The following is a 15,177-nucleotide window of genomic DNA, read 5'->3' on the forward strand; positions in this document are numbered from 1 at the left end:
GGTATCTAGAAGAATGTGCTCCTTATCTGCACACACAATCCAGCAACGTGGAGGAAGGCAGCACAAACTGCAATTCGGAGAGAAGTCAGCTAAATAGCATACATGTTAAAATGATATGAAAGTAGGGGCTCTCACAAAGGACCTTGGTGCAGCACGAAACCAGACACACCTCAGCAGAAGGACTGAGGAGGACAAATATAAAGACTAGAGGAATCACAAGGAAAGGAAGAAATGTGGTATAAATGCAAAATTTCTGCAGCCCAATCCAAAGAAGTAGATGAAGACAAAAAAATATCACAGCTCATGAAATTAAAAGGCAATGTTAGCTGCTTATCTTCATTTTTTTCTTATAAGGAAAGGCACAATATACAGGGGGTGGTGAAAAGCAAAAGGGGTAACTGCAGCTAAGCCAGGTAAAGAGTCCTCTTTCATAAGTGCAGAAAAAAGAAAAAGAACAAAATAAAAGTGTGGCTGTCTACCTGGACTCTGTAACCTACAACACCATCTGATATGTAGAGCTAAATGGCAGAGTCCTTCCTGCCTGCATCCACATGGCATCAACATGGACCTGCGAGGATTTTTTCAGAGGACGCCGGCCACAAAACGAGCGTCTGGGAATTCCAGAATAGCAGACTCCCACTAGTCTTAGTGCTGGCACTTGTTTGATTTCACACTTTATTTCACAACGACCTACGGACCATCCTCTCTGAGCAGTTTGCCTATGCTGAGCACATCTGCCCAAATCCAGGACCCTGAGCCTCCAGCTCTATGAGGGGAGTCTTAACAGCAATGTGACTAACGTGTGTAACTGCTGCAGATAACAGGACTGAAGCCAAGCACAAAGATGTTGTCAATATACTCCCATTCATATCACACACACAACTAATCTCAGCTTCCCATTGTTTTGAAAAGGCATTGATCAGTGACACCAACCCAAACAATTATAGTTAGGAGACATGCTCTTCCCAAATTCAGCTCACCAGACTACATCAGAAGATGTACAGATGTTCTCTTAAACAGACTGCTAAAATACAAGAAGGGGGAGGACCTAGTGGTTAAACATGAGCCTTTTGGGGGCTTGGTTTTTAATTCCCAGGAGACACACTATTTAACATGCTGCAAGGATGGGCACACGCTGAAGTCAACAAAAATCTGGATGGTGACTTGTCCTAGCCAACATCTTCCCAGCTAGCAGCAGCATGCAGGGAGCATGTTAGCACACACTCAGAGCCACTGCTCTGAAAATCTGCTACCCAGATTCTGTAGCCACTGCCTACAGAAAATCTTCACCGTGAAGAGCAGGAGACATCCTACCTAGCCTCTGCTGCATGCTCCTTACCCAGGAGAGGCCCAGCAGTCGCTGACAAGGAGGACAGCAGAGCTCCCCTGCCACAGTCAGGGGCTTTAGCACATTACCACCAGGCTGCACAAAAACACCTATCTGGACTTCCATGAGCATCAGCTCATTGCTATAGGTAAGCTTATAGGGACACACCTAAGAGCAGCTCATCTCCTGCCGTTATCAGAAGAGATACTGTATGTCTTCTGGATTGGCTTATCCTTCTATTTTAGACTCCCTGCAGCTTTTCTCAAGCTAAACACCATTTAATGAGAAGCTGTTGTCAGGATCAGGGCCATTCAACTACAAATTTCTGCTTCTACACTTGTCTTGCTTACTTTTATGGGTAGTATTCAGTTTTCCTCTTTCCTACAACATCTCACCAATAGTTGCAAAATTCTGTCCATTCTCTTTACTCCTCCAGAAGAAGGAGGGTGTCAGTTCCTTCCCCCTTCCCTGATGTTATTTTCTTTTTTTTTTTCCATGGGCTCTGCAGATGCCCACAGCCTGTCTGGAGCAAGTAATTAAGGAGATAATTGTGTGGAGCAGAACTCCTGCAGCTTAGCAAAAATTGGTTGGAAAGGCCACTTTCTCTTCATGAAACAGAAAAGCTATAGCTTAGTTTTGATTGTTTCCACTTATCTTCAGTCAAACACTGTTACCTGATGAGAAAATAGCCTCTCTTCCCCCTGCCCAGCTTGATTTGGCATGACGGCAGACTGGGGAAGCAATCACTCCTTCCCTCAGAGTAATTGCCACTAAACCCCAGTCGGTCCTGCTCTGCTAATTCAAAGGGTCCTAGGAAAAGCATAAACTAGGCAACAGGCAGGATGCTTCATGTCAGTGTTTAAAAAGATCCATAGCAGTAACTTAACGCTCATTCAAGGAAGAGCAGCAGCGTGACAGGGCTGGAGCAGGGGAAGGAAAGATCTGTGTGAAACCCCGGGGAGCTGAGATAAACACACTTAGCCATAAGCCAGGGACTTCTCTTAAAGGAGTTGTTTGTTGTGTGCATCTTCCCTCGTCATCCGAACCATTTTTGTAGGTCTGCCTGCACCAGGAGGCAAGTGGCATGAGGTGAAGTGGGATACAGAAGTGGGAAACATGCCTGGCATGCCTGGATGAGGTGTTTTTCGGTGCTGTAGCCTCGCTGCTGCACCTGCAGGACTCGTGGCAGGAGTGGGTTTCTGCAGCAGGATTTTCAGGCGTACAGATGTTTGCATATGTCTCTCTGGAGGACTGAAGGCAGGCAGCGCAAGTTGTCATCCTTGTCTGACCAACATCACTTTTTTTTTTTTTTTTTTTTAAACTGTGATGTACAATGTCTCCTGGGAACGTCTTCTTTATATTTAAAATGAGTATGAATAAAATCAGCTTATCCAAACTCAGTTTTCTTGCCTTACTCTTCTTATTCATTCTTCATTTGCATTGATTTCCTTCCACTTTTGATCTGCGCTATCCATCTCTACACTGTTCTTTCCTTTTCTCATGGCCTTATGCAGGGTTATTTATCAGCTCTTTCCTGTTTTCAAAAGGCAAGCTCTCCCTTTTTCTCATTCTAGCATTCACACCCACACTTTCTCTCCCACCCCCTGACTGTTGCCAGTGTCTCTTCATCATTTTGTTAGCTCTCTTCCTTTTCTTACTTGGATTCATTTCTATAGCTCTACTGGAAAATGAAAAAGAAAGAAAAAAAAAAAAAACAAACAGAAAAGAAAACAGAAAAAAAAAAAAGCAGGGGGAACTGCTCCCCAGACAGTGATGCAGAAATGAGTGGGCAGGGAGGACATGGTGCATGGACACCCCTCGATGGAGAGGGGAAGTTGTTTTTCTGCTTTCTGTTTTCATTTTCTGATCGCTGTTGGTCTCCTCTCCCTTTCTTCTCCTCCTAAAGGATGCGCTACAGAATTAGCCCTGTAGCGCACCGAGATGTTTTGTTCCTTAGAGGTGAAATGCTGTAACCAAAGAGAGAATGAAAGTCAAGTCTAAGTATATCCGATGTGGTGTTTAAGTTGGTAAACTAGTGTTGCAGAAGCTGTGGGCTCACGACAGAGACAACAGAAGACAAGCAGTTTCAGATGGAGAGCCAGGTCTTTTCTGTCTTCAGTAACTACTCAGGAAGATGAGGAAATCTGCTTATTACCAGGCAGCACCTGCAGACAGGCAGAAAAATATCGAAACTCGAAGACACTGAGTGAAGTCAGAGAAGATCCAGTAGGAATCAAAGATGAACTGGCTCTTAAACTCAACTTTCTGCATCAGACTACGCTGTCTCATGCCTTCAGAGACCACAAAGAGCTTGACCTACACGTACATGGACTTCAGGTGTCCCTGCTGGGGCCGAGCATGATGCTTGACTCTCAGACTACAGCATGGCTGAATGCAGGCAATGTCATGGAGATGGAGTCTGTGCTCATGACAGCTCTGGTGATGACCAAGGAGATCCCACCATAGTGTCTTTCCTCACCACGGCTTGGTGATGGACTCAGACGTATACTGTAAGAAAAATGATGCACCTGAAATCCTCTTCATCAGCGTGTTAAATCCGTGTAACAGAGCAATCTGTGGACTGTTTAACTTGTGGTTTTAAGGGAGTACAATATCTCTGCAGCAGTAACAGAGAAGGTGACTAGATATATGACAATAAACAGAGTTGGTAGGGATATTTTTACACTACAAGTCTTCCACAGCTTAGGACTGTGGCATTTCCCTGCAATAAAGAGTTCCTCTTAAGGGCCTGGAGTAGTTGCAAATTAGAAAGCCAAAGGCAGAGAAGGACTGTTTGCTACAAAAGTTGGGCAAAGGCCTGAAGATGGTTTAAACAGGTATCTAGCTGATCGTTAGGGCTGTTTGTCTTGTTTTTCTGTCAGCTTCAGGAAAGCAAGCCAAACGAGTGCCTCCGCTGGTGAAAATGTTAGAGCTACCTGCCCAGCATGGCCCATGGCTAGGCATTAAACATGTGCACACCAATTGACCAAACCACACACACAGCTCTGAAGCAGCCAGGGTATCTGCTGCCTCTAGCCCGACCTGTGGCTGGGGTTGAGAGAAGAAGAGGCCCCTGCAAGGAGAAATTGGTGCTCCCATAGAAAGAACAAGAACGGATCATAAGGGTTTGGCTGGTGGGAGAACATTATGGAAAAGGATCAACATACAGGCTTCAAATCTGTCTGCACGTAGGCTTCATTAACTGCACAGCTCACATAACAACCCATTTGTCCTCGTTCTGGCAGCTCTCGGGGCGGCGATGATCTCCTAGTAGCTGCACAAGCAGGGCCTACCGGAGGGAGGCCCTTGTGGCTCCGTGAACCTGGAGGCACTCTTACAACACAAATAACCATTAAGGCTGTACACTCAGAAACAGTTAGAGCAACACCAAAAACTACTTCCCAAGCTAAGCAAACCTGCATAAGCAGTTTTGTAGTCCTCCAGAAGCCAGCCTGGGACCACGGCCAGGGCTGGTGGTGGGACTGGAGATTGTTCTGACCCATCTGTCCCATAGAGCAAAGCCTTGCCAAGAGGCTCACTGCTCATAAAAATAACCCCGCTGGCTCTGGTGAGGGTCTTCCATGAGCCAGTAGGCACTGAGCTAATACTGTGTTCTCATCCTCAGCATCCCAAGTGCTTTTAGGGAGTCTGGGTGAGGTTGTCTGATAAGAAAAACTCCATTATAAAGGACAAAGCCATCTGCCCAGCCATGCTGCTTGTGTGCCACACCAAAAATCATTGCCCAGGCAAATGATTCCACCAAAGCTTTGGCTCAGCTCTCGGACTGCCTGCTCCGTGCGTGCCTGGGCAGGTGGGGACGGGCTGCTCCTGCTGCCCAGCATCTTCCTTCCTCCAGGGCTGTGGGACAGACAGCGAGGTCAGGGCTGCTCTTCTAGAGCAGAATTAAAGTAAGGAGCAGGATCAAAATACCCCAAACCAACACCCACAAATTCCTCTGACATCTCTAGAGTTTGGATGTCACCAATATTCTTAAATTTTATTATGGAGGCTGTTAACTGCTACCAGAAATTTTGCTTTCACCACTCTGTGTGTCTCTGAATTTGCTATCACCACTGGGGAAGCCTGAGCCTGCCCTGTGGGCTGCTCCCTTTCTCACCCCGCCAGAGGAACAGGAGAGCTGTGATCCTCATCCAGCCTCCAGACCACACCAATACCAGCTCCAGTAAAGTGAGGAGACTACATGCTCATCTTTTCCAAATGAAACAAGAAGAAAAGAGGGATGGTTTTGGACTAGCATATGACTGGCATTGACTCAGTATTTCTCAGTTACAAAAAAAAAAAAAAAAAAGACTTTTTTAAAAAAAAAAAAACAACACATTTGTCTTCAACAGTTTTCAATACTAATGCCTCAATGTTTGAAAATCGTCTACTGTTCACAAATATATATATATATACATAAATAAATAAATATAGAAGGGATTGGTGGAAAGACATCATTTAATTTATAAGATAGATATAGTTAGGAACAGTTATGGGAAAGTCTTCCTCCTTTCCTCCCCAAACTGTATCTCCCACATATTCCTACATCCCTTAAGTCAACATTTTCCAAAAAATCCAAGATATTCAGGGATCTGTTATCTGAATATGACAAAATGTGGATCTCTACATCCCGGTTATCTACGGGGATACTATAATCAGCAATAGAAATCATACTTTTAGAGTGGTTTCTCTCAGAAGGTAAGATCCTTAAATAGATCAGATCACTCCTATGCTAAGAAATGGCTGCTCCTTTTTGGGTTGCTGGAGGAAAATCAGGACTGAGTAAATGTCCAGACATGAACATTTACACGGTACTCCTCTCATATTACAGAGACTGCAGCCTTAGAACCTAATCGTTAGCAAAAGCCAGTGAAACTCCTCAGATTTCTGCATCACAAAAGTCTGGATGAGTTGCCCTCTGTTCGCCAACGCCTTATTGCAATACTGTGTTGGTCAGTGAGTGCCAGGTAACAAATTATGGACAACAGCTTTGAGTAACGTGAATCAGTGTCCCCTCACACAAACCTTTCATGGCTTTGTTTAGAAAGCTCCAGGTGATTTGATACAATATTTGTCTCTGTACTAAACGCTGTGCAGACCCTGCCTGCCTCCTCCGCTGCTGGGGGAAGTCAGGAACATCTCCTTTTCATATCTGTGCAGTTTATGGCTGAGATGCCAAACAAAAGAAATTAGTGCAAAAAGTCTGTCAGTACACATACTGTACGAAAGACACAGTGTAGAAGCAGGTGGCCACCATTTATAATAGTTTCAGATTTTATGTTTCTGGAGGTTTGGGTGTTTGGTGATTTGTTTTGTTTTGTTTTGTTTTGTTTTTATTTTGTTGTGGGAAGTGTCTTCAGTGTCAAGTTAATCTGACAACACATGTACGAACAAGCATGGGGAGTTCTCCCCCCTTCTCCAACAAAATCAAACGTTAGTTCCCTTTAGAATTTTCTGTGATTTATTTTATGCTTCCCAGGCAAAATCTATCAGTACCATCAGAGAGAAGCTCATAGTGAGGCAAATGACCATGTGGAGAAAGTATTAGCATCAATGGAGTTGGGGATGGATTTCTTGAGGTGAAATACTGCTCTCTGCTTCATGGATGGAAAAATGATTTAAAACCAGATTTTAAAACAAACAAAAAAGTAAAGAAAAGAAAGAAAGAAGGAAGAAAGAAGAAAGGAAACTGGTAGATGCATATAGTGCTGACTGGAAAGCAGAGAATTTTCAAAAGCAGCTCCATAGGTTCTTCAAAGAATACAGGCTTTTAACCTTCTGAGTGGTGTGAAGATCCCCTAGGCAGAGCCTTTAAGGGTGAAATTTGTTTTGAAGATCTGGCCCCAGCTGGTGGAAGCAGAACTCCTCTCACCCATGTGCCATTGAGATGTGAGGAGTCTGGTCTGAGCTGGCCCTCTGCAGTCAGTGGGAGGATGTGCGCCTCCATGGGGCACCCAGCCCCTGCTGCAGGGAGACATCTAGGGTAGGTCCTGGGGGACCACAGGACCAGGCACCAGGCTTTCAGACCACAGTTGGGCAGATGCCGTCCCACCATAAAGATGAATCCACTGGGAGGACTCCCATTTCCTTCAGTAGGGCTAGAACTTCCCCTAGATTTTTCCGAGAACATCTTACTGTCGTTCTTCTAGGGAGATGGGAGAACACAAACCTGGTAAATACAGCCCCATCGATCAGTAAGGATAGCATCTTTGGGTTTTCTTTGAACATTCAAGCTGCACAGGATAACATTCAGCATACTTGCAAACCTTCAAAACACACAGCTGCCAGTTTCCCCCAAAAGCCCTCTATCCTCTCCAGCAGCTCCAGGTGAATGTAGGTCCCAGACATGTTTGCTGCCTCACAAGGCTGACCTCTGAGCACCAAAGCTGAATACCATTAAGACATGAAAGGTCTTGCAAGACAACACTCTAAGAAACTCCGCAGAACTGGCCTCGTGTTACTCCTTATTATTTAAACAAACCTTTTCCTTGTGCTTGGATAATTGAAAGCTTTCACTGAATAGCCAGGCATGGGATGAGGCCACGTACCTTCAGGGACCCAGGAAATGCCATTATCCCCGCAGCACACACAAATGCATTTGAGTCTCTCATGGAAATAATGAAATATTTCTACTGCTTGCTTCTTTTTAAAAGGCATAGGAAAATTGCATTACTCCATTTTCTCTGAATGCTTTCTGATTCTCAATAGATGATGGAATTTTTTCTCATGATGTTTTTCCATTAGAGAAGCATCTCCAGGAAATAAATAGTTTGCCCCGCTCCGTGCTGAGGTTCTCTAATGGTTCTCAACCGGTCTCTTCCTCTCCCTGGTTAGCCTCGTGGTGCTAGCTACTCCTCATTTTCAGCTGCCAAATGCCATTAAGAGGCAACAAAAAAATATGATTGCCTCCTGCTGTAGGCTTTCCACACAACTGCTTGCAGTGGCTGGCGAGAACCAAGTCAGCCGTGCTGGCGGGCGGTGAGCAGGAGGGCTGTGAGATGGGGTGAAGGTGGCTGCAGCCCACTTGGTGCGGGGAATTTTGACACCTGGGCTCTTGGAAAAGAGATGTAACAAAGTGCTGTGCAGGAGATGAACATTTGGTTACTGTTGTGACAAATAAAGATTCACAGGAGAAATATTTTTTTCTCCGGAGGGTTAAAAAAAATCTCACCCAAATCCCATTGAGCTCAGCGAATGACCAAAGATAAGACCCTGTCAAACACATCAGAGGTCTGTTAGTATTACAGGCTGGAATCTCCCATGGAGCAGGTGAGGAGAACACATTCACATAAGCACCTAAGTCCCATGATATAAGCCGGTCACATAGTGTTTATGGGTACAAAATTCACAAACACAAAATAACACCGAGAGAAAGGCTTCGAAATCTAAATTATCTCGCTTTGTGTTGCCTGTGAACCATAGCAAGGATCATTTTGTCTTCGCAAAAACCCTGGCATCAATTCTCCCTGCAGGGTGTCGAAAAGATAAAAGTGGAGCAAACAAGAGGGAAGTCTAACACCGCCTGTGGAATATTATTTGGCCACCGTTGTGACCCACAGGTAAGATTGCAAGCCATCATTTCATGTGACAGATAATGTCCTGATTAGTCACAGCAAGAAGATTCAGCATTACAAGAGAAAGATGGATGGGATTTGGAGTCATTTTTAGAGGATGAAACAGCAGAAGTAGCTAAGTAGCTCAGGACAGAGAGAGGACAAATCTCTCATGCAGGGACAAATGAGAAGAAGTGATAGTGAAGAACCTGCGGAGGCATGGAGAGGTGCTAGAGCAAGCCCAAGGCAACAGCACCAGAAACAGGAGTTAGAAATGTGAAAAATATGACTTAAAGCTAAGCTTTAGAGCTCGTGGCCAGTTGGTATGCTAGATGAATACTCTGCAAGGGGATCTGGAGGCAGACAGAAAACCGATGGAGAATTGGAGTGTGAAGCATGAAGCAAATATAGTTCTCTTCTAATAAGATCCAAGTCAGACCTTTTTTTTGTTGACAGGACACAGATGATTTCAAGCGAGTTTTTCCTATTTACACCATTATCAGCAGGATCAAAACGCAGACCTAGAAGAAGCCAGGACACAATGGAATCAGCTCTTTGAAGTTCAGGGAACAAAACACAGGCTGATTGCAAACAAAAGAAGGAGCACTCCAATCAGTGTACCTTTTAGGATTAAGATGTATTTAAAGATTTCAGAAGTGGAGTCATCAGGTGACTAGAAAAGACTACATTCAGACCTGGAGAAGAATAAAGTGCCAATTTTCCTACCTCATGGTATAAAAAGCATTATTTAGCATAAGCAAGAAAGATCAAGTGAGAGGCACAGGATAGGAATGAATGATTTTATTTATTGTTTGTTTGGGGTATTTCTGTTTGTATTTTATTTCAGAAAGAAACATCAGGCTTTAAAGCTTTCTCTAGGTATGTAAGCATAATCATCAATCTATCATAAAAAAAAAAAAAAACATAAGCAGAATTGAAAGCAGCTCAGAGTAAAGAAATTGCTGGAATCTAACCTTGCCAGCATAACTCACTCTTAAAAACTAGCTGATAAGAAGGAAAGGATTTGCAAAGAGCAATTATAACTTACTATGAAAGGCAGAGATTAATAGGCAATAAGTAGAATAAGCTAAATATGGTAGAAGTATTGTCACTATCTTTAAATTGTAACAATGGAAGTTATGTAATTATGTTTTTTAATTCACTCTCTACTGAACTGTGGAAGCAGTCAGAATAACAACAAGCATGGAAATTTAGTCCAGATTCTGACCCAAAGACAATCCTGCACAGTAAAAGGGACAATTGCTTAATATCTTCCCAGGAAAAAAAAATAAAATAAAATAAAAATTAAGCCCTCTCCCATGCCTGTTGTAGAAATTCCTTACAATAGCATTTGGTTCACGTTTATGTGGCTTGACTGGGAGTCTCAGAATGCTACATTGCTCTGTCTCCACAAAGGTGAATTGTGGTGAGAATTCAGAAAGCAATTAACAATATTTCAGGACATCAAGCAGAATAGATATTTTCTAAGGCTGACATTATGATGTTGGTATGGAAATTAAACACGTTATGATTTGGAAAGATATTTCTAAACATGCTATAAGAGCTCAGGAGCTTTAATGCTCATGTACTTAAATGCCTGCTCTTTTTCTTCTCCCCTCGGTTTTGCTGTTATTATCCATTTACCTCTTAGAAATTTCACCGTTTACTCTCTGTTACATCCCTGGCCTGGAGTTATTCCTTTCTTCCTTCTCAAGACAAGCCTCAGTGAAATTCTGGGTCTTCTGGAGCCATCAGCATTTTTTGCCATCACTCTCCCTTGGGCCAGGATTTTCCCCCTTGAAATTTCTGCCCATATCTGTGCACTGAGCTGTGATGTTTTAGTTTGGATCATGCGTGCTTCTGAAGGGAGTTTCCCAGTCCCACTGACTGCGCTGTAATTCATACTGCAGCATAGTCTGGATCGCCCAAGCTGGATCAGTTTTGGACAAAACTAAACTGGAAGCAGCATTGCAGCTCCTGAGAGCGTTTAGTGTGCAGGACCAGGATAGAACAAGCCCATACTGAGATGCATTTAGTGCAGACCAGGATCACCAGCATCATTTGCAGCACAGTCCATTCCTATCAGCTGAAACCACTTCCCAGCATAGATATGCATGAAGTCAAGGCATATCTGTACCGTACGAGTCAGTTTGATTCCAGCGTGACACATACATTGGCAGTATGCAGTCCTGGGGTGTCAAAAATGAGTGAATATCCAGGTTTGAATAGGGGGGCTAGGAGCCATCACAGCCCACAGGGAGGGGGGATAGCAGTGATCATCTGCCCCTCTGAAAGCCCCTTACCACATCCCTACTGGCCTGACCAGCCTTCAGTTTGGAAAAAGAAAACTCTGTCTGGCATGCTGCTGTTGGAAATTGCTGAAATTGCACTGAATGTTGATGTAAGTTAAAAGGAAACATCACTGCAAAATCCCCCTTTCCCTTAGTTAATTGGACACCAACATTTGTTTCATTATTGAAACTTGCCATTGAAGATAGGAACATACAACAGGTCTACTAATGACAACATTTCCAGAAGCCATTATCACTGGTACAAAGCGGGAGGGAAAAAAACCTCCCATGCAGACCCAGCAGCATTTTGTACCTGGTTTTGGACAGTTTTAAAGGGTTAAATTGCAAAGTATGGGAGGAATAGTTCCTTTTTTTTCCACCTTGAAAAAAAAATAGACATATTTAGGTCTAGCTGTTCAAGATCCAAAAAGTGGGCTCATAAAAGGTTTTAAAACTCTCTTACAGGCTCATCTCTCTAAAAATATATGTGATCTTTCATCTGTTTCCTTTAATAAGCAGGACTCCAACTATCAGTCCTGTGCACAGCAGCTGTATTTTGATGAATCAATAGTTTCAGTTTTGTTGTTTTGTTTTGTTTTGTTTTTTTTTACCAAAGCTTCCTTAACCACAGCTACCAGGTCATCCGACTGGTGCAAGCCGTGGTAGTGCAGGTGAAGCCTGTGAAGGTACTTCAGTCCATATCACCTAATGATCATGACCCAAGCATTTTCATGCTCTACTCAGATGCAGTGACACAAGGATGAATTTTGAATTAAGTCATGTCACAAATGTGTAGCCTCCTTAATCCTACACGGTCACACAGAGCTCCACAAAAAAAGCCCAGGACAGTGTTTTCTGCCTGAAGCTGGAGATTCCCTGGTTTGACAGAGGACATGGCCAAAACCCTGCTGGAAGACAATTGGCAACCCTGTCCTTCACTCATTATGTTGAGTGACCTTCATGCAAAAGTAAAGTTGCTACACTTCAGGTATGTCTCTTACATAGATACAGTGGGGCTTAATAATTCATGCCTGTTATGAGTTGCAGGTTGAGGATGAAGAGCATCAGTGAACCAAATGTTAATTGACTACCATGCTGAATGGGAATAAGCAAGAGATATCCTGCTTTTAAGTAGAGCACATCTAGCCAGGAAAGTATATAAAAGTTATTAAATGTCAGGCTGGCAGTGCTCAGAAGGCTCTGCTCTAGATTTTTATACTCAAAAGATTTGAGAGCTATGGGTTTGATGAAGGATGGAAACAATAAGGTTACGTTTATGTAAGTATTACAGTGCCTTAAATTGAAGATAAGGAATCACAAGTTAGCAAGAACATGCTATTGGGACAAACCAACAGTACTCAGAGCAGAAAACAGTCAGGACAGGGGCCAGCGTAATTGTCCAGAAATAAGGTACAGATATTTGTTGCATTAGATATTATGAGACTCAGTGTAACAATCACTCAAAACTGATGTGACCCATTCAGCATTGTAAGAGAAATTATGCAGGACATGGAGCTCCTAGATTCTGACCTGGTGCCTTCACAGAAGGCCACTCCTTCCTTCAGTGACACGCTGAGAACCTTAGAGCATCTCACACGGCAGCTATTTCATCCTCACAGCCCTGGGAGGTGAATTACTTACAGATTGTTTCTGCTTTCTACTTTGCAATGATAAAACCAGCATGGCTAAATGACTTCCCCGAGCAAAAGGGAAATGCATGCCAGAGACAGGACAACACTTTTTCTCTGCTAACCTAAATGTGGGAGGTCTCATTTTTTATTTTATTTTTTCATCTAGGTAGTTGATGTAGGTGTAGGGAGTGTGGCAAGAAGGGCTACACAATAGATAATTGTCCCAAAGAGCAGCATATATCCGTAATCCATCAAGGAATTAATACAAGTTGACAGAAGATGTTTGGGTTATTGCACAGGGAGGATACAGCGATCAATATTTCATCCTTGACAGCTCAAAACTCAATAGAATAGCTCAGCTGGAAGGGACCTTCAAAGATCTTAAATATACACAGCATGAACTGAACACACAACGCTGCTCATGGCTGTGTGCTTGACCCGTTAAGTACTTCATCAATTAAAAATGCACGTGAGGTGATAACCACTCCCTTACCTGTGGCACCCTGATTGGTATTACTGGTTAGGTGCACGGGCCATGTGCTGACCATGAGCCCTGGCCAGTTAATTCCCAGGAGGTGCCAAGCTGTCAGCGTTGGCTTCATTGCTCCTGATGGCACCTCGTGCTGCTGAGACCTCCTGACACGGAGCCTTGCTGGTGTAACGCAGCCAAGAGGCCTGGGGAGGATGCTAGTGATGCAGTGATGCACCTGCAGGGTGTGGGTGTTGCAACACGGGCACAGCCTCATGGCCCTGTGGTGACGTCCTGGTGGGGGGCGAGGACCTCCTCTTCCTCACACCTTCATTACTTCACAGTCCCCAGGAACTGCTGAGACGTGGGGACTTTGACCTGAGTGGCTGTATTTTGTCTGAAGCTAACAGCTGCTGCTGTAGCTCTGAGGTGGAGTCCAGCCACGCTGTGAAGGAGGCTCCCTGCCCGTGAACTCCGAAACACAAGGTCAGCCAGCAGTTCCTTTATTTTCAGAGTAAGATGAGCCATTCTGGGGGTGAATTAACCTGTCTAGCTGATACATAGCTCATTATGATGTCCAAACCCATTTTTGTTCAGGGAAGTAAACCTGATCTGTTGGAAACAATATCTAGGGCTTCTATGCAGTAATTATAGCGAACTAAGATCAGGTTTTTTTTAAACGAAAGTGATGACAATGCTTTATGGAATGAGTAGCGACAGAGCTGATTTAGATCCTTTATACTGCTAATGAAATGTGAATAAGTAGGAGTCTCATTATCTACACTTTAGTGTGTGCCTTAGATTGCTCATTATCCTACCACGTTGTGAATTGGTACTTGTGCATGTGTGTGATCCTAATGGTTTTTATACAAAAAGCTTCGAGCTTTGTTTAGTAAGTGGTGTTTTAATCATTATATTTTGGTTATAAGTATAATATCTGGCTATGCACTATCCGAATAGAGTGCCTAATGGTTTGCAGCTTCAAAGAAAATAAAGAAGATTTGAACAAAAGCTAGATTCTCCTGGGACGGAAAAAAAAAATCACATAATTTATGCAAACCCTTTTTATCATGTAATAATTAGCATTTTCCAAGCATTCACAGTGTGGAACTTGGAAAATGAGACTTTTAAACAATTTGAATCTTTTGCTTTCATAATGCAGAGAAAGAGCAGAGACAGTAACCTGTTGACCACATGTGGCTGAAGCTGAGGAGAGGAGAGGAGAGGAGAGGAGGGGAGAGGAGAGGAGAGGAGAGGAGAGGAGAGGAGAGGAGAGGAGAGGAGAGGAGAGGAGAGGAGAGGAGAGGAGAGGAGAGGATGAAGCATAACCATGCATAAGGCATCCTGCTATCCAGGATGGCACAGTTTAGCAACTTGCTTCTGATGCCTGCTGCACCCTTCACACTGGTACCTCCTGAATTCCTACCAGCTGCTGCTGGCAACAAAACCTGCCCAGTCTGAACCAATGAGATGTCAAAGATGAGTGTGCATTGGAGCAGCTAATGTCTTTATTGATACACCCGAGAAGACCTAGAATTGATTAAATAAATAATAATAATGCACTTTTTTTTTTTTTCCCCACAAAACTCCAAGGAACCCTTGCAGAACTTCTTTCAAGTGTGAAAGGGCTGGACTTACATTTTCTTCATTGTTACTGTAGTGCCTCATGGCTTAATTAGACCTGCTGGATGTCTCTCTGCCATCTGCTCCCTTCCAAAAGCCAGCACCTGTCAGCACAAGCTCCAACACCGACTCTCTGATGACTGGCAGAACATATTTCCTCCTTCCTAGGTCCTTAAAAAACAGTGCCTGAGAGGAATAGAGCACTCTGACTTTTGTTGGATTCTTCTTGTTTGTTGGATTCTTCTTGTTCTACAATATCTGATCTGTTTCACAGCAGAAGTGG

The 15,177-nt window shown here is 43.6% G+C and overlaps 1 long non-coding RNA gene across 1 annotated transcript; it reads left to right on the plus strand.

Moving 5' to 3' along the window:
• Positions 1-12,786: 12,786 nt before the first annotated feature.
• On the plus strand, positions 12,787-14,517 carry LOC121068051. The gene is made up of 3 exons (XR_005818580.1): positions 12,787-12,930; positions 13,616-13,757; positions 14,434-14,517. It is a non-coding gene; the product is annotated as an uncharacterized LOC121068051 (long non-coding RNA).
• Positions 14,518-15,177: the final 660 nt, after the last annotated feature.

This window comes from Cygnus olor, chromosome 3, assembly GCF_009769625.2.
Source record: "Cygnus olor isolate bCygOlo1 chromosome 3, bCygOlo1.pri.v2, whole genome shotgun sequence".
In the NCBI taxonomy this organism is placed as follows: domain Eukaryota; kingdom Metazoa; phylum Chordata; class Aves; order Anseriformes; family Anatidae; genus Cygnus; species Cygnus olor.